The 25568-nt window shown below is 37.6% G+C and overlaps 1 protein-coding gene across 2 annotated transcripts in view; it reads right to left on the bottom strand.

Annotated features, from left to right (window-relative positions):
• lingo2 (leucine rich repeat and Ig domain containing 2) overlaps window positions 1-24835 on the bottom strand; it is a 202242-nt gene extending 177407 nt beyond the window's left edge. The window contains exon 1 of one of the 2 annotated variants that reach the window (XM_084907545.1): window positions 24154-24835. The gene's annotated coding sequence lies outside the window, so the exon portion shown is untranslated. The remainder of the gene's footprint in view (window positions 1-24153) is intronic. The other variant, XM_084907554.1, reaches the window with a different exon arrangement.
• Between the last annotated feature and the right edge of the window lie 733 nt (window positions 24836-25568).

Raw genomic sequence — 25568 nt, 5'->3', positions numbered from 1 at the left:
AAAGTGCCTGATGACTGGGGTTCTATTTACTCCTATCTACAATATTACAATATGCTTTCCTTTTTACTTCGCTAGCGTATTCACTTATTATTGAAATGTCAACAGAATATATAAAGAAGCTAAACATTCCCACAGTAAAATAACCTACAGCACCAAGTGAAACATAGTTAATCACACTATATGTATGGGGGACAGTGTCCATGTTACTAACTGACTCACTAAGACTGGTATACTACGCTAAGATTAAAAATGTATTTAATATATGATAATACAGTATGTAATTATTCTACGTTTCAGTACACTGAATCATTCCTTGCACAGTACAGCATTAATTGCAGTCCAGTAGCAAGTACATTTCCTTAAAGCATTTCTCAGGGTGAGAAAGAGCATCTTGCCTTTTCCCCCATACCTTTGTAGGGTGAACCTTATCTCTCTTCTGCAGTGTTTTGCTTTTTTGTTCTCCCAATGTTATGCTACTATTCATCCCCAATCTGCCTCTGTTCTGAACAACAAATCACTGTTTGGTTCTTTTTGTCTTCAGGACAACTAACTGTCTGTTTCTTTTTCAGGCGCTCAGCCTCCTTGCCACATTGTCCTCACTTGCTCATTGTCTTTGCCTCCGTCTGCCCCTTGTTATTTATGGAACCGAGAAAAACAGAGAAGAAGCCTGGAGCTAAACTATGCCCACAGCCAAGCTGCCCAAGAGATTTTGCAAAGGCCTTGTCAGAGACAGAAAGCCTTCTGTCACCTCTGCCACACCACCTCCCCTGCACAATATCCTGCCTACTACTCCAACCTGATTAACATTTTTACGTGATGATGGAGTGATGACTTAAAGGCTCTCATTGTGACATGTATTTCTCATCCTCCTTCAACGTGTAAGCTCTTCCTTTCATAGTGGTCACACCTGGACAGTCTGATGCACATTTATGAGTAAGCATATCTAAAATGTTGTATTTTGTCTTTCTGTCAGCACTCGAAGCTACAGTGTAGATCATTGAGCAGACTGATATCTGCTGCTTGTGGATCTGAATATTTTTAAAACTCAGTATAGGGTAATGAGTTAAGGACAGAAAGAACTGTAAGAATCTGAGACACCACATCAGCCTTATACAGTGGTCCCTCGTTATAACGCGGTTCACCTTTCGCGGCCTCGCAGTGTCGCAGATTTTTCTTAGCACAATTTTGCATGCTTTTTTTCTGTTTTTTTAACGGCGCATTGTTCTGTGTCTTCAATCGCTCGCAGTGTGACTCTAAAGTGCTGTACTTTATGTTTGCAAGTTCTCTCCCCAACAAACCCAACAATGTCGTTGAAATGTTTTGCACCATCAAAGTGAAATTAAATTTGTTAGTTATTATTATCATTATTATTTATAGGAAAATGTTCATATTTTTATTTCTCAAACAAATGTTTGGGCCTGAAAACAGGTTTTGAGCTCTGGTTTCATTCTATGGACTTATTTTTCTACGAAGGTTTGAACTTTGAGAATGTTTAAACAAGAGAGAAAAATGTGAAAATGTTAATGCCTGTCCGAGAAAAGTGTATAAAGTGTGTAGTGAGGGGTTTAACAGCCTTAAAACATCTATAATTGTAGTCTTGTTAAGTGGACCACTTTATGGACAGCATCTGAAAAAGATGATAACTTATTTTTCACAGTTCCTGTAATCAGAAAGTGTGGGTATTAAACAAAGACAACTATGGTCAGAGGCTTTATGTGTTTGGCTCACTGTTTCCTCAAATTTGGCACAAAAATTTAATTGGTCTTGAAATAACTGGTTAGATTTTGATGGTTAAATGTTACCAAGTGCTGGTTTAAGTTTCCTTTAAAAAGATTTGTTTCCATATATCACAGTACCAGTGACTTGAACATTTGCAAAGTGTAAATTATTAACAATTTTTTCCACATAGAAAGCTGGGTAAAATTTACTTGAGAAGGGAACACTATAAGCAACAGATACCCAAGAACCAGGTCAATTACAACTAAAGAGCAAACCAGATACGTCTAGCAAGCTAGGTAGCACAAGAGTGAACAGGAAAGTATGAAGATGGACCAGAGATGCACCAGAAGAAATTCTGCTTAAAATGAGCTGTGCGTGAAGGTTTTATTTTTTAATAGTTGTTAATTTGTTTTGCTTTAACCAATGGCATGCATAATCTTTTTCACCTACTCTCTGTTTCAAAGTGTTATTGTGGGCATTGCTTAGCTCCTCCACAGAGAGCATACCAAGTCATACACATGGATGTCACAGTCTTTTGATTTGCACTGTAAACATACAAATTTTTAGTCATACCACAGCACTACTCTGATTTTTTCCATTCTTGAATAAATAGAGTACCTCAGAGATGTGGAGATCATTTTACTATATCTGTCACAAACAGTTACTTTGACTCAAAATGAACTAATTTGAATCGAAATGGTAATGATATTATTTTCCAGTATCCAGTATAGAAAAGGGAGAGAAAATGCTTATAGCAATTTGAAATTCTGAATGTTAGAAATGACAACTTTTTTTTTTTTTTAATTCACAACCTATCACAGATTATCAGACACAGGAAAATAGAAGAAAACTGTTGTGTGAAAGAGACAGGCCTAAGGCAATGAGCAGTAAATCAATGAACTGTGCACAATTTTTATGAATAAATAAAAATCACTATGATGGCTGTATTGCTATTCCATACAGAATAAAAACTGAATAAACACAAGCTAGTTATGGAAATCTACTGAAATAAATGGTGTCCACCAAGACTGTCTTGCTTACTATTCCATTTTAGATTCCTTTAATTTTTCTGTCTTTATGTACTATATCATTTATATTACATCATTGTACTAAAAAAAATCATTTAAAATTTATTCTTAAATGGCAACAAAGTGCAGTAGAACCACAGTCTAACAACCATGGTGATAACTGAAGGTCAGTGTTCATGGTAAGATGCCAATCGTATCAACCAGTTGTTATCTTTTGCCAAACTGAACCTTTTTAAAGTATGTTTGGTGGATGTAGTTGTCTCAAGCCATATGGCAAGCCCATACATGTGAATTGATGGACTTAGATGAAGTCTGTGTTATTTTATAAATAAAATAACATAAATAAAATATATAGGTTTATTGGCATATTTTATTTAGGGTGGCACGGTGGTTAGTACTGTTGCCTCACAGCAAGAAGGCTCTGAGTTCAAATCCACCATCAGGCCGGGGTCTTTCTGTGTGGAGTTTGCATGTTCTCTCCATGTTTACGTAGCTTCTCTCCGGGTACTCCGGCTTCCTCCCACAGTCCACAGACATGCATCTAGTGGGGATAGGTTAATTGGAAACTCTAAATTGCCCATAGGTGTGAATGTGAGTGCGAATGGTTGTCTGCGTCTATGTGTGTTAGCCCTGCGACAGACTGGTAAACTGTCCAGGGTGTCCAGGTAAACTGCCTCTTGCCCTAAGACAGCTGGGATAGGCTCCAGCCCCCAGCCTGACCCACCCCCACCCACTGACCCCAGAAGTGGATGGATGGAGGTTTATTTACCTTCAGATGCATATGTACCGTTCTTAAGTTAAAAAGTTTCACATAAAATATTATATATTCTTCTGTGAAAATCACAGCTCATCAATAAAAGTTGATGATGGCAACCCTTATCTATTATCTATGCCTGAGATGATAGAGCAGCATTCAACTGTTGTTAAACTTCAGGTGTTGAATTAATTTGTTGAAAAACTGCTTTTCAACTATGAACAGATGTAATTCTACAACCAGAATGCCATATTCTTCATATATGCCTTGAAATGCAAGTAAGCAAAGTCAGCAACAAATAGGATTATTCACAACCCACCTGCTGGAAAACAATTGTGTGCTGTTAAAATCTAAATAAAAACAGAATGCAACTATTTGAAAATCTAAATAAAACATATATTTACTTACAGTTAAGTGTGATTATAACATTATTTTATATGCTTTCATAACCACAACTAATGAATATATATATTGAATAGTCCAGATGGGCACAGTCTTTCAGAGGTAAAGATGGGTATGGGTTAACCACTGTCAACGGCTGAATGGGGCAAACAGTTCAACAATTTAAGTAAAGCATTTCTTAAGATGAAATTGTAAATAATTGAGGGAATTCATCATCATGCAGTACATAACGTAATTAAAATAGTCAAAGACTTCAGAGAAATATTTGTGTGAAAGGGACAAGGACAAAAACTGATACTGAATGTCTGTGATCTTGGAGCTCTATAGGCTTGAGAGCACTTCTCAAAACTATTGTCAGTGAGCAGCATTCATCACTGCAATCAGAGATGTACAAAAAACAGGTTAAAACTGTATGTAAAAAACAAAACAAACAAACAAAAAAACAAAACAAGATCCACTTTCCAAGAAAAGTGGATCTTGAAAATCTGAATTAAGTAACAATGAGTTTTGGGGGGAAACGGGGCTGTAACATGTAAATCAATGCAAAAGTGCAGATTTTTCAAAGAGACAAAGGATAGGATACTGAGGATATTTATTCCAACTTTCTTAGTCTTCCTATGAATAGCACAGACTTAGGTAGACTAGCAACTGAACTCACTTACTGTGTAATATTAAACCACTGGAAGGCAGACTGGATCCATAATGTGGTCGGTTATGGTAACTCTTATATTCTACTCTGTGCTTCTCAGATCCCTCTATAGTAAAGATTTGATTGCCAAAGACTCAAGATCCAAAATCACTCACTCTCATTGAACCATTAGGTTTTTCGCTGTAACTGCTGTCCAGTCTTACAAAAGGCATTTATTGAGCTGCTGCTCTGTTGCACAGCTAATTAGATAGGTTCTGTTGTTTCTGTACTCTTGACATGCATTAGCTTCTTGGTACGACTGAGTGCACACCAGGCAGCTTTGTGCACAGTCACTACTTTATCACTTGGTGACTACCTAACACCACAGACAGGACAGACAGGATCCCTAAGATGCTAATAAGCCAAACATAGCAGTTAAAGCAAAATTAACAGTTATTTCAACAAATTACAGTTTGTTAATTATGCAACTTCAGCAGATTTTAAATGAGGAGAAGACAGTTGTAAAGATACTGTCTTTGCACTGTACCCACATAGTAAACATCCAATGAGATGTAGTGTACTAGCTCTACTGTAATGAACACGTAGGGATAGGAACTGATAAGAATTTAGTAATTATGATTCCATTATCGATTCTGTTATTGATTCTCATTTGGTTCTCATCGACTCCACTTTGAGTCGCTAGTTACTAAGCAGCATATCAAAGATATCACATTTGTGCAAATTAACTGCATGCTGTGTGGTCAAATGTTTGTGCACTGTGGAGGTATTTCCTCACTTTACTGTAAATGTTAGGTTCGTTACTCAAAAAAGCAATGTATTACACATATTACACAAAATACTTAAGTAAAGTAATGTAGTACGTTACTTAATTACTTCCAGGAGAACATTACTTTCTACAGTTTGACACAACAACACAAATCCCACTCAGCTTTATCATAACTCTGGCTTCTTGGCTAACTTAGAGTTAACATGCTGTCTGTGCAGATGCTTGCAAATAGCCAAAGTTGTGTTAGCAACATAATGCAGATGTTTCTGTCCAGATGCAGTTTCGACTTTACCATCACAGTCTCATCTTTTTGTGCAATAAAAATAAAAGTAGAGTTCGTATCCACGCTGTAGACTGCACCACTTTTATCCTCCCCATTACTCTATCAATCAGTGTGGCTTGGATTGCAAGCCCATGCGCAGGTCTATAATGGATCATAGAACAGGCATGTCCAAGTGGAGATCATTTCGTTTTTCTTTTTTTTTGTTTTATCTGTGGAATGGTGTGATTCATCAACCACATGACTAAATGTAGCTACTCTCAGCCAGTTCAAATAAGTAATATTAGTTAGATAAACAAATTATTCATATTTAATTTAAAGCTTGAGTAAAATGCTGAGTCAAATATGCTTTACTGCCATCCAGCAGACCTATCTGATGGCAGCTTCCCATCTCTCTGTGCCCGAATGTTGTATGAGAACAGTATGATAGATAAAAATATTGTTATAACAGTTTATTTGTCTGTATTTTGATGCAGAAAATGAAAATAAATTTGATTCTTTTAACTGTGACAGAATAAAATGGCATAACTACTTATGCCTAACCACATTCAGTACAGATACATGGACATGAAGGCTGCTGGTGCTAGCACTACTAACATTAGCCACACTTGGCAAACCATTAAGGTATTTTCTATATGGATTGTTATGCATGCCTCATATTTAAGCAGCAATAAAGTGTGATTCACTTTTCTAAATAAGATAGGTTGCAAAGAAAATCCCTAATATTAACATTTTATTTTGTAATAAATGTAAATGGCTTGTGCCAATTGTCGATCAAATCTACAGGCAATAGAAACATTGATGGAGAAAACATATTGACTATGAACTTTGATGATTAACAACGATGATGCTGAATGTTGTTAATCAGCACAAGAGGACTCTTTAAAGGAACCCATTTGCACGTTTACCTCTGCCAACCGTGACAAGTCCACTGCAAAATCTGACACTTCCCATCTTTGTTCTCCATCTGCTTGCATTCAACACTTATGCAACTCCAATGCTACAGTTTGCTGTCTTTAAGCTGGTGTGTGTCTGTATCGAGGGGTCTTGTGAGCTACACATGACCCACTCTGCCCCCTGGGGATGCTGTTTATTTCTCAACATATTTCAATATATAAAAATGACATCATTAGACTCACATTCATTCGTATCTTTAAGTCCATAAAAATAGAATTGTGTGCTCCACATAAGGCTTTATGATTAAAACTATTCAGCAGAGACAGGTGCAACCAGTCTTCTTTAATGTAAACCTCTAACTGATGTTTGGCATTCACTTTGCTTCTTAAGTGTGTAGTTCTACCATGCTGTTGTCTAGAAATAACTTTAAAGTAATAAAAAATAATGTTTAGATGACTAAGAATCTGGAAACATTCACAAAATATTATTCAAAGGAGTCCAACATTCGCCCAAGACTGGAGTATTTGATGCAAAGCCCATCACATTACTGTAATTATTTTTGTCAAAATGCATATCTCTACAAACAGCAAAGTTTGCACAATTTTGACCTGCATGGGAAGCATGTCAGGGAAAAGCCTTTTCCAACCAGATAATTAGCACAGAGGTAGTCTTTATTAAATAATATGCTGTACAGCAAATAAGGCAAAGATCAGATCTTCTTCTTCTTCTTCTTCTTCTTATTATTATTATTAGTAGTAGTAGTAGTACTACTACTACTATAGTATGGTTTATTATTCTGTCAACATTTATTCCTGCCTAAAGATGTGAGTGGAAGTAAATACAGTATATTTATACTGTTTTTGATCATATAAATAAAAGAAGATGATTTGTGAACACAAGTACATAAATCTAAAGGAAGGAATCTTTATAGATTTACTCGAGAATCTGCAAACAGTTTAAGCATCTGGCCAGAGGCCTCATGGCATAATGTGCTACGGACAGATGCATCAAAGATAGAACTTGTTTGGCCACAGTAACAGTAGATATGCTGGGCATAGACCATGAATGTCATATCAACTATGAAGTTTAGTGGTGAAAAAGGAAAGGTTTGGGGTTGCTTTGCAGCCTCGGGGACTGGCAGCTTGCAGTAAATGATTCATCTGTGAATTCTCCATGATATCAAAGAGTGCTTGAAGGTAATTTGAGACCATCTGTCCAAAAGATGAATTTGAACCATAAGTGAACCTTTCACAATGGATGATCCTTAAAACACTGCCAAATCCACCAAGTAATGGCTCAAAACGATAGCTTGAGTCAAGGCTAAGACCAGGTCACACTGAACTCTTGTGCAGGGACTTTAAAACAAGCAACAAGAAAAACCAAATAAAAAATAAAACTTGAATATAGGCATATCATTTTTCATTTAAATTCAATTCTATTTAAACTGTTAACTCTATTGCTTAACATATAAAAAGTGAGAAGGCGTGGAGATGGCAGTGTTAAAATCTCATTTCTTATATACTTTAAATGTAATCAAAAGTTCACCAAAATCACAGTATAGTTATTGTCAACACCCATCATCTACCTTTGGAGGAGCACCAGTAATTTACTGCCAGTTACTGATAATACGTCATTACGAAAATAGAGCCGACTACACAGCCTAAAAATCTGTTAATTATATAATCATATACTATTTAGTTCGGTGCATATATCCAATATTACTGGATTATAAAGTACACATATCTCTTATTAAATTAGATTTTCATATGTAGTTCAGACGAAATTGAGCGGAAAACATAACTGCAAATTCTGTAGGCCAGCATGCTTACCAAAGAGAAATAAAAGGTAAGGACTATGGTCATTGGATAAGGATCTAAGTCTGAAATATCACAGTCAAAGAAAAGCCAGCAATGAGAAGCAATTAATATCCTTGAGTTAACTAATCCTCCATCATCACTGCCCATGTGTTTAAGTCTTTTGTTATAATAAACCCACATTTGCTTTGAGTGAGAGATAATTTGCTGTTCTTAGTAGCAGCATTGATATATTTGGAGAATTGTATAAGCTCTTAATTCAAACATTACTTAGTGACTTGAAGTGTGTTATTACATAAAGCGCTATGGACGACTTTACAAAATGTAAAACAGTGTTTCCACAGTTTTTGCTTGTTAAGCGTCAATATTCTCTGTAATATATTATTTTTAATAGTGTCCTACAGAGTCCTACTAAAACGCACCATTGTGCTTAGATCCTGCAAAACCTGCTGAGATAAAGGAAAACATTCAGGTTTTTTTTCATTAAAAATGGCTTGGTTCACCTTGCTCATTAAAGCTTACTGTCAGTGAGAACATCCTTATTAAAACTGCTGACTGTCATGTAGTGTATTCTCTCATGTGGCTCAATTTGCTCAGTCACAACACATTGCCTTCTTGGTCACCTCCCTCTAGATTTTGACTTTTATTTGAACCTATACTTAAGGCACGTGAGGCAGTATTTTCACATTCTCTTACTGAAGTGTTGGTAGGTTGGTAGACAAATAGCGCATTTGTTACTGCCATTACAATAAATTGATTTGCATCAACATTATGAATAAGAAAAGACATTTTTATAGGGACCTTACATTGAAAGGAAAGAAAACATATTTAACCTTCCATAAATCATGTTAATGTTATTTAATTTTTTGAATTTGGTAAGCAGAAGCGATAGAGTGTTTCGAGTCTGTAATATGAATTTTCATAAAACCTATAATCATGGCTTTGTGATTTATCTATATTAAGGTATTAACACTTGCAACTGCATTGCAAGTTAATATTTTTCCTCTCGCTTGACATGCAAGATATAGACAGAGCTAGTAGGACTGCATAATAACAGGAATCCACACTACCCACACTTCCTCTGATATATTTCTAAAACATCTGAATGGACCATTTGGAAACTATATTGATATCGTGTCCATCATGATGATAGACTCTAGAAGCACTCAGTGCATCCTTATGCCTGCATGTTACTATAAAGAAGGAAATGGTTACATTTGCTGACTCATTTCTGGTAAATAACCGCAAGAACTCATCTCAGATGATGAGTCAGAGGAAAAAATAAATAAATAAATAAATAACAGGCACTGTCTACATTTAAACAATCCTCTATTTAACCCAAATGCAATTATCTCTCTTCCTGTTTATGTCTGTGATCATCTGAGGAAATACATTGGATAACTGGATGTTGAGAATATTGGAGTCTAGTATAACACTTTCCTGATTGAATGACAATATATATGAAATGAAGTACTTGTCTAATTATAGTTAGAATTCATTATATTTAAATCTAGAAAATCAGCATGGGAATATTAGATCATGGAAAAGCACAGCCTGTATATAAAAAAGATAAAGTTACTGTAACACATGCAATGTCCTAAGATGTTACCTTAGAGCAAAGTTAGACATAAAACAAGGATGGCAATTTACTGACTCTGGTATGTAAAAGTTGAGTGAACATATAACTTCATAAATTATTCTTTAAGCCTTGCTGATGGTGAGCAGGGCAAGTTATATACTTTTCTCATTTTTATTATAATTGATTTTTTTTTTCTAATTTTAAAAACAGGGTTGATGAGGTTGGGACTACCCAAATGTCACCACCTCCCACAGCAGCTGAGAGATCAGAGTTCTTGCTTTAGAGGGTCAGACAGTCTCTAATACAACTCACAAAGGATCTTTAGAGCAGTGTCTTGAAACCCAAGGGTATACACTCAGTGCTCAGCCTAGAGCTCACATACTCAAACTCTCAGCAACACTGTGTGCAGAATTTCATCTTGTTCTTTTTTTGAGACAACATGATCCCAGTCTTAGTTATACAGTATACAGTGTGCGCACACTACTAACATCTCCATCAGTTTTTATTGTTGATATTACAGACATATATGTCAAAAGATATAATTAGACAATGTGTAACAGTAATGCTAAATAAATTGTGTAAAACCTAAAAGAGTTTGGATTTAATAAATAAACTAACTGACACACAAAAAAAGACCAAATTAACAAATAACTATTATATTAGTGAAACAACCCCTCCATAGCTACTGAATTGAACATGTTTTCCCTAAATCCTATCCACAGAAGCACCCCACACTTTACTTCAGAGCCATTTATTCTTTGCAACCCTTTAAAATAAAGAAATAACACACCAGATCAGAGATAAAGTTTTAATGTGCAACAGAAACTTTTATTCAGTTGAAAAACCCAGAGAGCAGCAGTATGTTGATATTATTTTTTTCCTCAAAGGCATCAGAATTAACAGGATAATAATGCACTCAAAGTGGTACCTTACTGCACAAAAATCTTTGCTACAGTGTACTCTAGATCTTGCTGGTATAAAAACCAAACAAATGATTATTCAAATGAACAGTAAGGGTTGTGTAGGAGCAGATCTCAAATTTAATACAGAGAAAGATATGTATTTCCATCATCTTTACTATGTAGTAGCTTCAACAATAATGCCAAGTGCTAATGAGAAGGAAGGATTTAATGCAAGTTGTTATCACAAAAGTAAAAACTATTAGAAGTGACTTAAACTCATGCAGATGCATTGAACAAAATACAAAAGTATTGAAGGTGTAGACCCAATGAGCAACCTACAAAACACTCATACATCAGCAAAACTCCTAGTAAAGCCAGTTTGTTTTACTGGCTTAGCCAAAAGGCTAATCACTTCATCACCTTGTAATTAGAATCACTCCACATTTGCCACATAAAGAGGATTAATAGTTGGTGACTCCTTATACAATAGGTGGTGAGTGTGGGCCATATAAGCTGGCCCATGTGAGTGCATTGAATGTGTGACGCCATCATAAGGTCTTTGCTCAACGGCACCACATCAATGAACAAAGAACTCAGAACTCTCAGTGTGTTCTGTCTCCATGATGCTAGTGTATTAGCATTATTTTCCACACAAAAATCACTCCATGTCTAATAAAACCAGACACACACACACACACACACACACACCACAGAAGGAGAAACCCAGATATTTGGCTCAGGACATGCTTGGCACAATGCGTGGCAGGTGGAGGTATTGGAAGCTAAAACAACACAGTGAAGTCTTTGTCTAATGGCACTGGACAAAGACTGATCAGTGCTTGCACTGCAAGAGTTGGATGATTACCTACACAGTTCAACTCCCTCAAATACTGTCTGGAATGTAAATTAGACTGATAAAACCAAGATATGTTCACTCGGGAACCAAACATCAAAAGCCGTTTCTTTAAGCATATCCAGTCATTACCAGTGGTATAACATCAGAGTAACTGAATAGGAATGGCACTACCCGTACTGGAGCATGACTTCTACCCACCGTTTGATGCCTATGGAGTGCAGACCTTTGATCTAATTTTGGTGTGTGACTTGCCCTTCACACAAACACTCATTATCCGTGGCACAGTCAGAGTATCAGCCAATCTGTACCATCAATTCTTGCTGAAGATTTCACACTGTTTGAAATTAAAGAAAAAATAAATACATTCTTCTTGTGCTGAAAATCTCAGGCTATGGGCCCAGCCATCTGGGTTATGAAGGAAAAAGCCCAGCAAGGGATATGATAGGAAAAATAAATCTGCGCGTTCATGGCAGGAAAACTTTTCTGTCTGTTGTTCCTTGTAACACAAATCTGCATCATCTTCTTCAAGATATTAATTTATAACCACAAACACCTTGGGGATTATTTGGAAATCTATTTCTTTCTTTCCTGAAACTAGTGGCATACCCTCTGGTTCAGCTTAGAAATAATACTGAACCATGCCAAAAACTGTTTATGTCCTTTCTAAGTAGGAGAAATCATACAAGTTGCACTCCATTTACTACTGATTGAATGCTATGACCTGCACTGCTTCCTTCAGTGATCAAGTGCTCTGTAATTTCTTCTTTTTGTCTGTTATATTGCATGAACACAGCAGAGGCTAGCCTGCTGTCATGCATACAACTCTCTTCCCAGAATCCCAATGAGGAATACGATACAGTATCGCATCATTTTCCATTCTCCTCTTTCTTTTTCTCCTCCACTCTTTCCGTTAAACAGTTCACTATTACCCTCCCATCTGCTGTTTTCATGTCTCATCAAAGATTTCTCTTCCCCTCACCAACTTTAAATATTCACTTCGTGTTCTTTCAACAATAGCTTACAAACACTTGGAAATAATTGAGTCTCAGCGGGCTGACAAAAAAGGGAGCAGTGATCGTGCACAGTGGAAGTGATCAAATATGGCCTTGAGCCAACCGTCTTTGTAGATGGTCTCTGAATTGCCATTGATCTGGGGGTGGATACACCCGAGGAATACATTATTTATGTTCTTTTTTCTCCCGACAGTAGCAAGTCACAAACGGTAATGGGATGAGATGGGTGTCACACCGGAAGAGAGGAAACCAGTGCCGCTGAGTATATGGGCAACCCTGAAGACTAAAGGCCCACAAAACCATGATAGAGGGCTTTCATCTCCTAAAGGAAAGGTAATTGTCAAGTTAATGTACTCCTCAATCCTACTGTACACAGGGTGCCATGTCATCATTACTACGAGCACAGAAAGTGCTTTCAACAACCCAACAAGCCGATCGTATGTCCTTCCAGTAAGCGGTTAAACCTCCTTCTTTTTCTTCCTGTAGAGCAAAAAAAGTAATTGTGCAATCAAACTGTGCAATCTAGCTGTTTAGCTCATGTGGAACATTTATGTAGTTCTGCTTTCACTTTGTATCTATCTAAATTGCAAAACATGAAACAATAAATGTAGTAAATTTGTTTTAGCATTTTTAGTGTCTAAGGTCATTCAGTTGCTAATTAGCTGAAAGAAGCTAAGCACTTTCTCTTGCAAGCAACACAAACAAGTTGAACAAGCTTCCTGACGCAACCATGTACGATAATTCAATTACTTTCTGTTGAGTGCTCTTGAAATAATGCATCTTAGAATGCTGATAGCGTTTAAATTATTTAAATTTCTCTGTGCGTGTTTGTGTTTGCATGAATTAGGCTTGAGTGAAATTTTTAGAAGATTAGTTTAGTGTAGTTATCTTAAAGTCAATACAACCTCACTTTTATGTGTGCTACTAATATAAAACATTGTTGGGGATTATAAGGTATATTACTAAAACAAGAGTTTTCATCACCTTACACTGACATGCAACTTCACAAAGAGAAAACAAAAAACAAATAGCTCTGGCTATATTTGTGCTGGAAATCCAAGAAGGCCAAACTGAGTTGCTTACTGTACCTGTAACACTCTAACCTCTGAGGTATTAAAGATAGAAAAGTCACACAGTATTATACTGGTACAATAAGTGTTGGTCACATCATTACTAAAAGCTGTTCTTTTAAAGCCATATTGGTTAAGCAGTTAATATGATATTTATAATTTTACAATTCTTGTTCAATATGCTTGAACAAGAAAAAACTTTTTTAAAAATATTCAAACATGCCTAATTGGCCATAATTTCACTGAAGCAAATAAAGCTCTCAAATTCTGCACAATGACTGTGCAATTTTCTGTAAAGTACAAAAGAAATCGTGGGAAATGTCCAATAAAAGAAGAGCAGCATATTGACAATGACTTCAATACTACCATGATAATTAAACCAGTAGTGCCAATTCAACAATAAAAAATCCACACAGTAACACAGCCCTTCTGTCTTTTTGACAGCACTGAGGACACAGCTCATCATCTGTGGCAGCTCTGTTTCCTCCTGCACATGGTGAATTTAGTTCCAAGATGACAATAAAACCTGTTACAATCACTTCTGATCATAACACATGCTACATAGTTTCCCAGTCTCCTGCAGATCAGACTGGGTATTTCAAGCAGATTAACTCTAAAACCCTCACTTTAAATTAGTCAAAACTGACAGGTAGCCTCACAACAATGTGGCTACAAACAAGCCTTTAAAACTCACCCATTAAAAGTACAGCATTGAAGACAACATTATCCACTCAATGGCAGTAATAATATGCCAGTGCTACCAGGTTTATACTGAACTGAGCTTATGTACGTTGTTATACGTCTTGATAGAATGCTATTAGAACCCTACAACTACACCTTACTGTTTTTTGTTTTTAACAAAAAGTCAGTATTTTGAACAGTCAGTGTAAGTGTTACATAAACATACACAGAAATATTGGGATTTTTAATTCAACATCATTTATCATGCAACAACATCTAAGCTTCTCAGTATGTAGGCTGTAAACTATTCCTGAAACAGCCTGAAGCTAAAGAAAGCTAACTCCCACATTCACACACAGCCAAAGACACACTTCTTTTCAGAGCCAGTGCTATAAGCCCCCTGACTCTGTGTATATGTATGGATAAGCGCCTGGCTGTGACCAGCAGACCCAGAGTTGGACAGCCAAACATCCCCTGAGGTGCCCCTTTTTCCCTCCTATTCAGTCTTTCATTGCAAGCAAAGCCCTAAGTGCTGGAGGATTTTACACTAATTTATGTTCATTGATTTGTAATTCACAGAAAGCATGCTAACATCCAAGGCCGGAAATTACACGTGTTGACAATAGCAGTGGCTCTTGTAAACTTGGAAGTAAAGGTCAATATTTAAATTTGGAGCTTTAATTCCCAGCTTATCAAAGAAAAATCCCTGCAATATCTAACATGTCAGGAAAGCTGAAATCCCTGTGTGTGAAGTGTTTTTCAGGACATGTGCATTTACTGTGTTGCACACATTCATCATTTTTTATTTATTTGTCTTGTATTTTCAACACCCTGAATGTTTGGACATGCAATATAGCACATGTACCTGTTTATACTACCATTCTACCAGTGATGGGAAAGCTTTCTTTTTGGAAGGAAGTAGTTTTGATTCTGTTTACCTGAAAATTTGTTCTGATTTGTTCAAGAAGCTTGTTCACCACCAGTAATAGGAAGTAAGCTAAGAAAGACCAATACGTCGTGTGACTGAGATACAAATCTCTTATTCAGTCATACCCAGAGGTAGCCTAGTTGACTCTCTCGCTCTTCCAGTCACCCACTCACTCATTCCTTCTGTCCCCTTGCACATCTCAACTTTCAGTCCCACTCCCAGCTCACCAGTCATGACCGACAGGAAGCCTGGAGAGGTACCCTGAGTGTCTCGTTCACCCACTCACTTACCAGATTGGTCACTCCTGTGGCTCTGATGGGTCTCAATAAACTGTAGTGCTTTGTTGCAGTCAAAGTTAGTTTCAAGCCAATCACGCTTACAGCACACTCTAAATGCCTCGCTGGCCATAGTCGATAAAGGAAGAACATTTCAAGTCACACATCTGATGAGACAAGCGGAAGACCAAAAATAATCTGTGCAGAGAGGGAGGGAAACACACTGGCAGGGCCACATTTGCTGCATCTGAAATACTTGCAAACGTCACAGCATTAGTTTACACAGAGTAGAGTACGGTACTGCAAATGTGTACATATATTTTTAGTACAATCCCTTAAAGGTGTAAGCATGCTGGAAGTAACATGGCAACTAGTAAATTAGAGCCACCAGCATTCAGTTGATTCCACAAGTTATGGAATTGACTGACGGGATAGAACGCTGCTCTATAAAAATTCCATTTTCAGTTTGGGGAATGATGGCTGTCAAATATATCAAAAATTCCCACAGGTTTTACTGAAAAGTACATATGATTCACATGCATTTCTTATTCATTAAACCATTCAGACACCGATCAAGCTCTTTAGATGGAATCGATGGGTTCATGAACAACAAAATTTCTCTCAAGACCTCTTCCTCCATGATTGGGGTGCTTTTTTTTATTGTATTAAATTTTTTTAGTGCCATGCTTTTGGATTGATTAATACATGCCAAACAGTGTTTACTTCTAATTTTGAAATATACAGAAATACAATCATTCGCATTCTCTTCTTTACAGGTTATTAATGTAAGATAACTAATTTATATCGGATGATATCCAAAGACACTAAACATGATCATAGACCAAAAAGTCAGACTGGCACATTCTTATTTATTAAGCCGTTATATTTATGTTTTAAGAACACGTACAAATCTTGAGAATGACACAAAAAAATTAGTTCCTAACGACAACACGCATTCAAATATGAGAGCAGAGGGACATCTTCAATATGATGAATCATTATGTAAATAAAGCCATTAGTGGGCAAGCAATGTTTTCACAGAGAATGTCACTCTAAAAACAGATAACAAATTTAAGTAAAAACAAAGATTCTCATTTGCTCTCATTTCATAGCAGCTTGATATTTCGCAGGATGTAGTTTCTCAAAAATATCTAAAATTCTAAATCTCTAGATCTAAAATTGTACAATAAATGAACAGATATGGGTCTATATATACATGTTGAAACAGTGGCCATCTTAGTAAAGTTATATAGCATTTAACCTGAAATCAATACTCATATATATGAGTCTACTACATTTGCACGAGACAAGTAACTGATTCACCAGACAGCAACCCTCTGTACATGAAAGGACACTCAGCAGGGAGGCGATTATGTACAGCCTTCAGTAACTCTATCCAGCTCTCTCAAACACTCAGAAATATCCAGAGCTTCCACTGGACAGTCAAACCTCTGGTAACACACTGAGTCAGCTGGGAAAAAGAATAGAGGGAACCAGAGAAATAAGAAAGAGGGAGAGAAGCTGGGACAGGAGTAATTCGTATCTATTTACTGTGTTTTCCATCCCTCCCAAGAGTCACAGCATGACAAAGGTTCTCACAACTCTCAACTAACTAAAGCTGTCTTAGTTTTTACAAATATGAGAAAAAGAATGGAATAAATTAAACGGGGAACAATGAATCACAGGACCATCCTGATTTATTGGCACTTTACGTAACAGTCTGAAATGGAGCAGGAGGTAACTGCAGTCTCTGGGAGTTCAGGAGCAGGGTTATTATGAAATTGGGTCGTTGTGCTTATTGGACAGCAGCCAACTGTCACTATCTTAATAGAACAGGGCAGGTGTAATATGAGACCTTTGTGCCTTACATGAATCGATCTCATCATTTTGGGGCTTTTTTGTGTTTTTTGTAGCAATTAAATGGTCTGTATGGACATTAGTTTCTGAAACCCAATAAAACACATGACCAAGAATTATAGAAACTATTAACAACTATATTTGTGCCAATAACTCTTTTGTGGATTCATATTACATTCGTTTTTTTTTTTTTATTCTTTGTTTCAGCTTTAAACTGCACTCACTAAGTGTAACATTTTACTTCAAACAAGAAACCACAAGTCATTCACAAGACTCAGCAAACCCTTCTGTAAGCCTAGAGCACAAAAAAAGCTCTTAGCCAGATTTTAAGGTGTGTTAAGGTGTATAGGGGATCCTCCTCTCCACAGACTCCTTAAAGCATTAGAAACTAACAAATATCAGAGCTGTACTTTGTTCTATATCAGCTGTAAGCCCAAGGGAGACAAGGATCCAGGACCTGCCCTAACAAGCACTGGTCGACTGTCCTGCTGAGAGCCTTACATACTCTGGTAAAAACGGGGTTATGGGAGCTTGTCCAGTGTAAGAAACACAAGTACTGTTGAAGAGTCCACAGTCTCCTCAGAGGCATAAAAGCATCCATGTCCTGACATTTTCACTATTGTTACAATGAAAAGACTCCACTCTGACATATCCCGATCAAACTGTGAAGCATTAGTGCGCATATTGTTATGCACGTAATGACCTAACCTTTCTGGGCAAAAGCCTGGCAGCTCACAGTTTAAAAATACAATTTAAACAGCTCCCTATTATCATTTACTGCCACTTTTAAATGCATAAGTGATTTTTGGTTTTGTCGAATGCAGGTTTCTGTTTTTGTTATTTTTACAATAAGACTTGTGCTGAATATATTTTACACAATTTGCACTTGCAGAATAAATCTTTTTTCTTATCTTTACAATAAACTAATAATCTGTTATGCGAATATATCTTTCAATGGGGCTATAAACACAAAAGGAAAGAATATGGATTCACTTTGGTAGGAGGGACGAAGCATTTTTGTTGTCATCTGTAGCCCTGGCTATATAAGTAGCTCAAGTAGCTCATTATTTAAATTTGTTCATTAATATTGATAGTTAATTGCAAATGTTTAATGTGTTCAAGAATGTATACAAATGCCTGCAAAGTATGTGATGTGTGTCAGTTAAATGCACAACCTTTTTATTTGTATTTTGAGGTTTATGTCATTATTTTTGATATGGTATTGATATGTACTACAGCTCCAGTGAACCCTGAAGTAGTCTCAGGTAGAGGGGTGGGAGTAAGTGGGGAGCCGTGTGCACTCTGCAGGAAGCGAGAGAGACGAGAGCGGAACAGTGTCGAGTGAACGCAGAGTTCATAGAAGGGCGACAGAAGTATTTTCGGGCTGACGGATAGTTAACTGGAGTCGAGAACTGTTGTACCCTACTGTGAGGTAAATGTGAATTTTGTCTGACACTTGTACCCAATGTTATTGTGTAAAACGGGCGAACTGCTAACCGCGATTAGCCGCTAGCACAACTGCTAACGTAGCCTAGCATATTCGCTAAGTTCTTGTTCTGCTCTGTTTTTATTTATTAAGCTAATGCTAAGATTGAATGTTATCGCATGTGAACTGGCATTTAGCGAGGTTGTGTGATTCAGTAGGAGGAGACGGACGTCTTGCTGGCGTGTCAGAGAGGTCCTTTCTGCTGGTGTGCTGAAGTTATGTGTTCACTTGGGAGCACGTGGAAAGGACGACTGTGAGTGCTGCTGCCGCGGCCTGCTGGTAGCCGTGACCCAGTTTCCCCGCTATCCCCTTGAACTGCCTGGAGGTGTGAGTACTGTTGTTTGCACGTGCTTTTTATTTTTACTGCTTGGCAACAAGTGAAGCGACCATATTGTTTTAGGTCCCAACGCACCCGAGCCACGATTCAGGCCTGCAACGAGGGGTTTGCTAGCAGAAAGACTGTAGCACTTGAGGTGTGTGTGTGTTGGTGAGAGTGCGTGTGGGCCCACAATATTATTTGATTATTTTGTTTCTGTTGATGTAGATACCTTACCATTGTTTAACAAACTTTATTGATTTTACTTATTTTCTTTTGTGTTGTTAATTAAGCATTCACTAAAGTGGAGTTAACTTTATAATTAACCTGCTTGTGTGTGATTTATTTCCATATAGTGTAGTTTTATTGCATATATTATACCATAAGCATTAAAAAGGGAGTATCAGTAGGAAAGTAACAACAGGAACCCAGGGCCCCTCTCAATAGAACGTGGGACGGGTGTTACACATCTAAAAAGCAAAGTGGTCAATACTCTAAATACCCTATTTCAGACCTGAAAACTGAGGGTGCAAAGAAAGGATGAAGGGGGGCAAAGTCACTGTAAGGACATCCTAAATTGGCTGATGGAGGCAAAATACAAAATGGATAGTTCCAACGGTGACCTTGCTAAAAAGAGAACTAGTATCCATCTTCGTGTGCCATTAGGATATAGGCAGGTTGTTCTACTGTGTGAATATTTAATGATTCTTAATTAGCTTAAAAAAACAACACTGGTCAGTAATGGCGCTTAAGTGCTTTGGTTGGTGTGTTTGTATGTTTGCACCATAAATCACTTATTGGGTAGATAGCTACTAGATGAATTACATGTGTCTTAGTGACACATACTGAGACACAACTCCTTTTATTACAAAATGGGGTCAGTGTAAAACATTATGCCCAAAGATGTTATGTAACAAAAAGACACCAATTTCATCACTTTGGTCATGGAACTAGCCCAAAATATTTTTCCCCTTTATTTTATCTTAAATGCCACATCGGTGCGACATCCTCTGCCCCCAATTCTTAGCCAGCTACATCACCCTTGACCCTTGCTAATGCTCCTTGTCAACAACACACAAAAAGAGACTTTCCAAAAGTAATACGACATACATTGCCCACGGCAGATTGTCCAGGAAGGTCATTCTTCAAACTGACACATACAGCAAGGTCACTGTCAGTGGAGGCTGTTTGGAGATCAGTTCTCTTGCATCAGACTGCCTTCAGCCCCTTCACTGTTACACTATCCCTAAAGGGCTACACTGCCACCAGCAGTCACTTAGCACATTATAAACTCAAAAGAAAACAAATGCCAAGCATTTATCACCAAACTGCAGCTATACACTTACTGTATTTTTAAGTATATGTTAAAGATTTTTTGTTTTGTTTAAGAAATGCAACAAATGAAACACACAGTCTCCTCTTATTGTCAAGCATTTGCTCAGCACACTTGAGCATTGACAACATTAGTATTACTTTTCTACTTTTAATTAGAATATTAAGTACAGTTTAAACAGTAAGCTGTTTGTCCATATACCTTCCATTATTTTTTCCTTTTTCTTCTTTTTTTTAAATAAACAAGCTGTCAATGTAATGAACTAAGTCATTCAAGATATGTTTTTTTTTTCTCTGAGGCAAACACTATTAAAGCTGAATTATTTTCCCCTCCTTTGAGGGGACTGTGATGAGTAGGCATTTTCCATAAATGACCCAGCTGTTCGAGCATATTGTGTTTCGCTTCATCAGGGATTCAAAGGAGCTCACAGCAGATCATCCATATCCTCTCATGCTTTGGTCTTGACCATACCTCTCTAAAAGCTGGTTTCAGAGCTGGTGGTGCATATGCTACAGATGTGGGGCTAACATGACTATGTTAATGTTTTTCTGACTGCAATCAACCATTAAACGCATATCAGCTTGCAATAAAATGTGGGGGGTGGGCCTGCACAATATGTGCTACAAATGTGACCAAGGCAAATCTACCAACATTAGTGATAATAAATAAATCTATGGATAAATTAGTTGAAACAAATCTGGAAAAACCCAACTTATTTTGTTATTTACAAAGTGCATATTTCCAACTGTATTCAGAGGTCATAGAAGAAAAAGTTAAATTTGAAACCCAGTGTTTCAGTCTGTGATCATTGATTTTTCTCCCATGTCCTTAATGGACAGGCTAAAAATATGCTGCTTCTGGGTACAAATCTTGTTTTTAATAATGCTTGCTATGCATCTGTTCTCTCACAATACCAACAATACAGACAACATCTAATTGATACTATACAAGTCGCAGTGCAAGTTATTATTTTTACCTTTTTTCCATCACTTTTAATTTTGCCATTTTGGTATGCAGGATATTTTTCTAATATTAAAATAATAAAAACCTTTCTTTCAAAAGGGAAATTTGGGATTCGACATTTTAGCATTTTTGAATTCTAAAAAGGTTCATTTTCACTATCACAGTGACTAGAATGGTTACTCTGCCTAAACCTTATTTATCTGCAAAGAATTGGCAACATGACCAGGGCATGCTTTAATTTAAAAAGGTTTATCAATATATAATATAGATATTCATGCAGTATTCATCTTAATGAACCTTAATTATTAAACTTAAGTAAAATATTCAGTGTAAAAGCTACTGTACTACTAGCAGTCAAAAACATATATATTAAGATATTAAACATGATTTGACAATTTTATAATGTGATCTGACTGACACATGCACATGATTGCAAATGATTTATTGTATTTGGAAGCAGGTGTGTCAGATATCAGCTGCCTACCAGCGTGTATGCATACTGATATAAGCTGTCTTTCTGTGAGTAATAAATCAAAACCCCAACATTTTTGCCATTAACATTGTTTCCTTGTTGTCTCTGTGCTGTCAGCAACGCTGGATAATCACAGTGTAGAAGAGGGCTCTGTCCTTCTGCTGCGTCCATCCCGTGATTCAGAGGATACATATTATCACTGCAAATGGAGGGCCTTGTCTTTGACTCATTTGCTAGAATCAGCAATAGAGGAAAGACTGACTCTATACTAGCCCCTCAACGGACTCTAAATTCACAAGCAGGCACTTTCATCTGACCATACAGGCTGTATACCCACAGCGCACATACACCCTACTAGCTTACATCCAGACATGCATCCTCAGACCTTCACACTTCCTGCATACAGAACCAACCTGGACCAAATCATTTCCCAATTCTAAAGGGCCAAAAGAGGCAGACATAGCATTGCTAATTCAGAGTTAAAGAAAATACAAAGGTGAGCAAAGTCAGTGTCTGTGTGTTCCTTTAACCATGCTACTCCATATCAGAGGGAATGCGTCAGCCCTACTATGGTTAACACTCAATAAAACATCAAAAGGGATGAAGCTCAGAGCTCTGGACAAATACACACCCACACAGATACCAGATACACACAAAAACTCGTTTCATTTATACGCCTTCTCTTACACACATATGTACACACGACGCTGCATATTGAACAAACAAATAGTGCAGATATAGATCACTGGGTTAAATGAATAGAGCAGGGAGAACAGATAACAGGGTCGCATATCTTTAAAGAGTAAACAAACACACATCATGCATAATGAACGCTAAATACGATTTCAATAGAACACTCAATAGAGCAGTTTCTTACAAACACACTATACATTCACTGGAACAATTGGAGGTTTTAGCCAATATTGGCAGTCAATAGCAGATACACAGGAGCTGTCATCAACTTCCCATCAGGCTCCACTCCCCCCCAGTGGATGTTTTGAAAGAGGAGAAACACTTCTTGTGAAATTTTTATATCCAGAGGCAAAGGCATTTAATGGTCACTGTTTGGCATGTTACATGAGGAGATGGCATTATAATCATCTGCCCAGGCCAAAAACTGGGCTTTGACAGCTTAGACAGGCTATTCATTATTCAATTATTTTAAATATTTCAGAGAACCGACAGGATGCTCAAGCAATAAATATTTCAACCGTTGCCTTACAAAAGGAGATAGCCATGCACTTGGCTGGTATTGATCAAGAGGGCAGCAGATTCAGTCTTTCCAATAAAGAAAAAGCATATATGATCATCTCTCTGTCAGACCCTACACCGCCTAATGAAAGAGTCTAAATTTTCATCTGGAAAAAAAAAGAAAGTTAGAGCATCAACAGAAAAACACTTTATCATCACTTTCACATTTGGGGGAAAAGCAAAGAGACACAAAAGTGCATTGCTAGAACAGATTCAGAAATACATAGAAGCTGAAGGTGAAAGTGTGATGTAGAGCATCTGAGCTGGTGTAATACCAGACAGAATCACTTATCTGTGGCCAGATAAAAGGAATAAGGCAGCCTTTAAAATGCTGAGGCCCTCACCATTATGAATAAAATACAGCTACTGTACAAAAGTAATTCCCTTCTCACTGATACTAGGTGTTGCAAAGATGCGAACAAACAACCACTGCAATTATGCCCCTTCCACTTGCAGCCTCCCCTGGTGATAACCAATATATAGCAAGGAAGTAAAGCATGAATTGCTTTGCAGGCAGGCATCTTCCCTCTCAGCAAACACACATGCACAAGTATGCAGATACACATAGACACATTCTTCTCTGCAGAGGGGAGTAGTCTTTCACAGCCGTCACAAAAAGCAATCTTGTTCTCTGAAAGCCACAGGGCTTCTCATTGTGTAGTTGTACATTTTTTCTAACTTTGCACTTTCTGTAAAACTGATTAAATACAATGAAAGACAAGATCCGTCTTTTTCATAGTGCTTTCTCTTTCCCACGTCACTGCATATTTCATGCTGAGCTTTTCGCCTGCCTAATCTGCCCCTTTCACAGAAAACCTGAAGGGTGCTTTTAATATAAAAGAAGCCACGGATGTTTTCTTACCTTGAAATACTATCCAGAATCCTATAGTCCCCAAGCTGTCATGAGATACGATTGGTTCTGCTCCACAACAAGGGCAAAAATCCCACAAGTCTTTTAAAATCAGAAACCAATAAAAAGCCTTTTCTGATTTGAACTTACTTTTTGTGAGCAGGATGTCCTTCAGTGAATTTGTGCATAATCCATTACCCTTTAGTTCCTTGGTTTAGATTAATTTCTTTTGGGCTGGTTCTCCCTGATATTCCACCTTGGCAGAGCTAAACAATGTTAGGTATTCTACTGGAAAATGCGTTTATGAGAGACAAGGGAGAACGAGAGACTGTAGGATCTCTTCTGGTGCGCACTACCAGCTCCAATGCAAGTGAATCCAGCCGGTCCTCACAGCTCTCCCCCTGCCTTCAGGAATGAAATTCAGCATCCGCTGGTCGTCCCCACAACAAGGGGAGGGTGTCCCCCCAGGATGGAAACTTTCACAGACCTCCACCAAAGCTATAGATGGTGATAACACATGCCAGTGAGACTAGATTGTGTTCTTTTCCTCGATATGCTCCCTCATCAGTGGATTTTGTCCTCTTTTCCTTCTCCTATTCGCCTGTTCGGTAGCGCTCTCCTCTCCAGAATAGACTCTCACAGAATAGATGCTGAGAAAGCAGCGGAATGAGGCGAGCCGCTCGTTCTCCTGCTGTCTCTCGCTCTCGCTCTCTCTCTCTCGCCTTACCCCTCCCTCACACATACACCCTCCCTGTTTCTCACTGCACCTCCCCACCCTTTCGTTTTCTCTCTCCTCCTCTCCTTTCCTTTACACACACACACACATACACACTGCGATATGCACTTCTCTAGCTTTGGCTTTTGACAATTACCGCTGTGCCATTTCCAGCCATGTCAGACAGAAAGGTTCACCGCCCATAGTCCTCAGAGTAACAAATAATGCCTGATAAATATGTAAAATTAAATAGATATGAAAAGAAGGAGCAGCAGCATGGAAAAGAGCACTGAACCAAGAGGCAATCTAATCTCCTTTCTTCATCCTTGTAACCTGATTACTAAATATCCCTGGAGCTGACATTTTTTTAAACTTTTTTTTTGGTCATAACTTTTTTTTCTCTGATGTTCGGTAGTTGATGCTGGCCAACTGTCAAGTGTGACTGAAGAGGAAGACAAAAATGGCAAGCAAGAGAGCAGCACACTGCATAGAAACAAGGACCAAGCAGTAGCAGCTGTACAATTATATAATTAGCCACCTAAACAAATTGCCAGAAATTCTGTTATCATTGTGTGAATACTTGACGAGCTGTGTGCAATAATAAATATTGTACCAAAAAAAGGAGACCCAAAATACAATTCTAAAACATTTGTGTAAATGCTCTCGATTCCCTACATACCATTCATGGTGTAACCAATTTGTCATATATAAA

The sequence above is a fragment of the Perissodus microlepis genome, chromosome 2 (genome assembly GCF_051167445.1).
Source record: "Perissodus microlepis isolate ML-2025 ecotype Zambia chromosome 2, ASM5116744v1, whole genome shotgun sequence".
Classification (NCBI taxonomy): domain Eukaryota; kingdom Metazoa; phylum Chordata; class Actinopteri; order Cichliformes; family Cichlidae; genus Perissodus; species Perissodus microlepis.
This window is presented reverse-complemented; position numbering and strand designations above follow the sequence as displayed.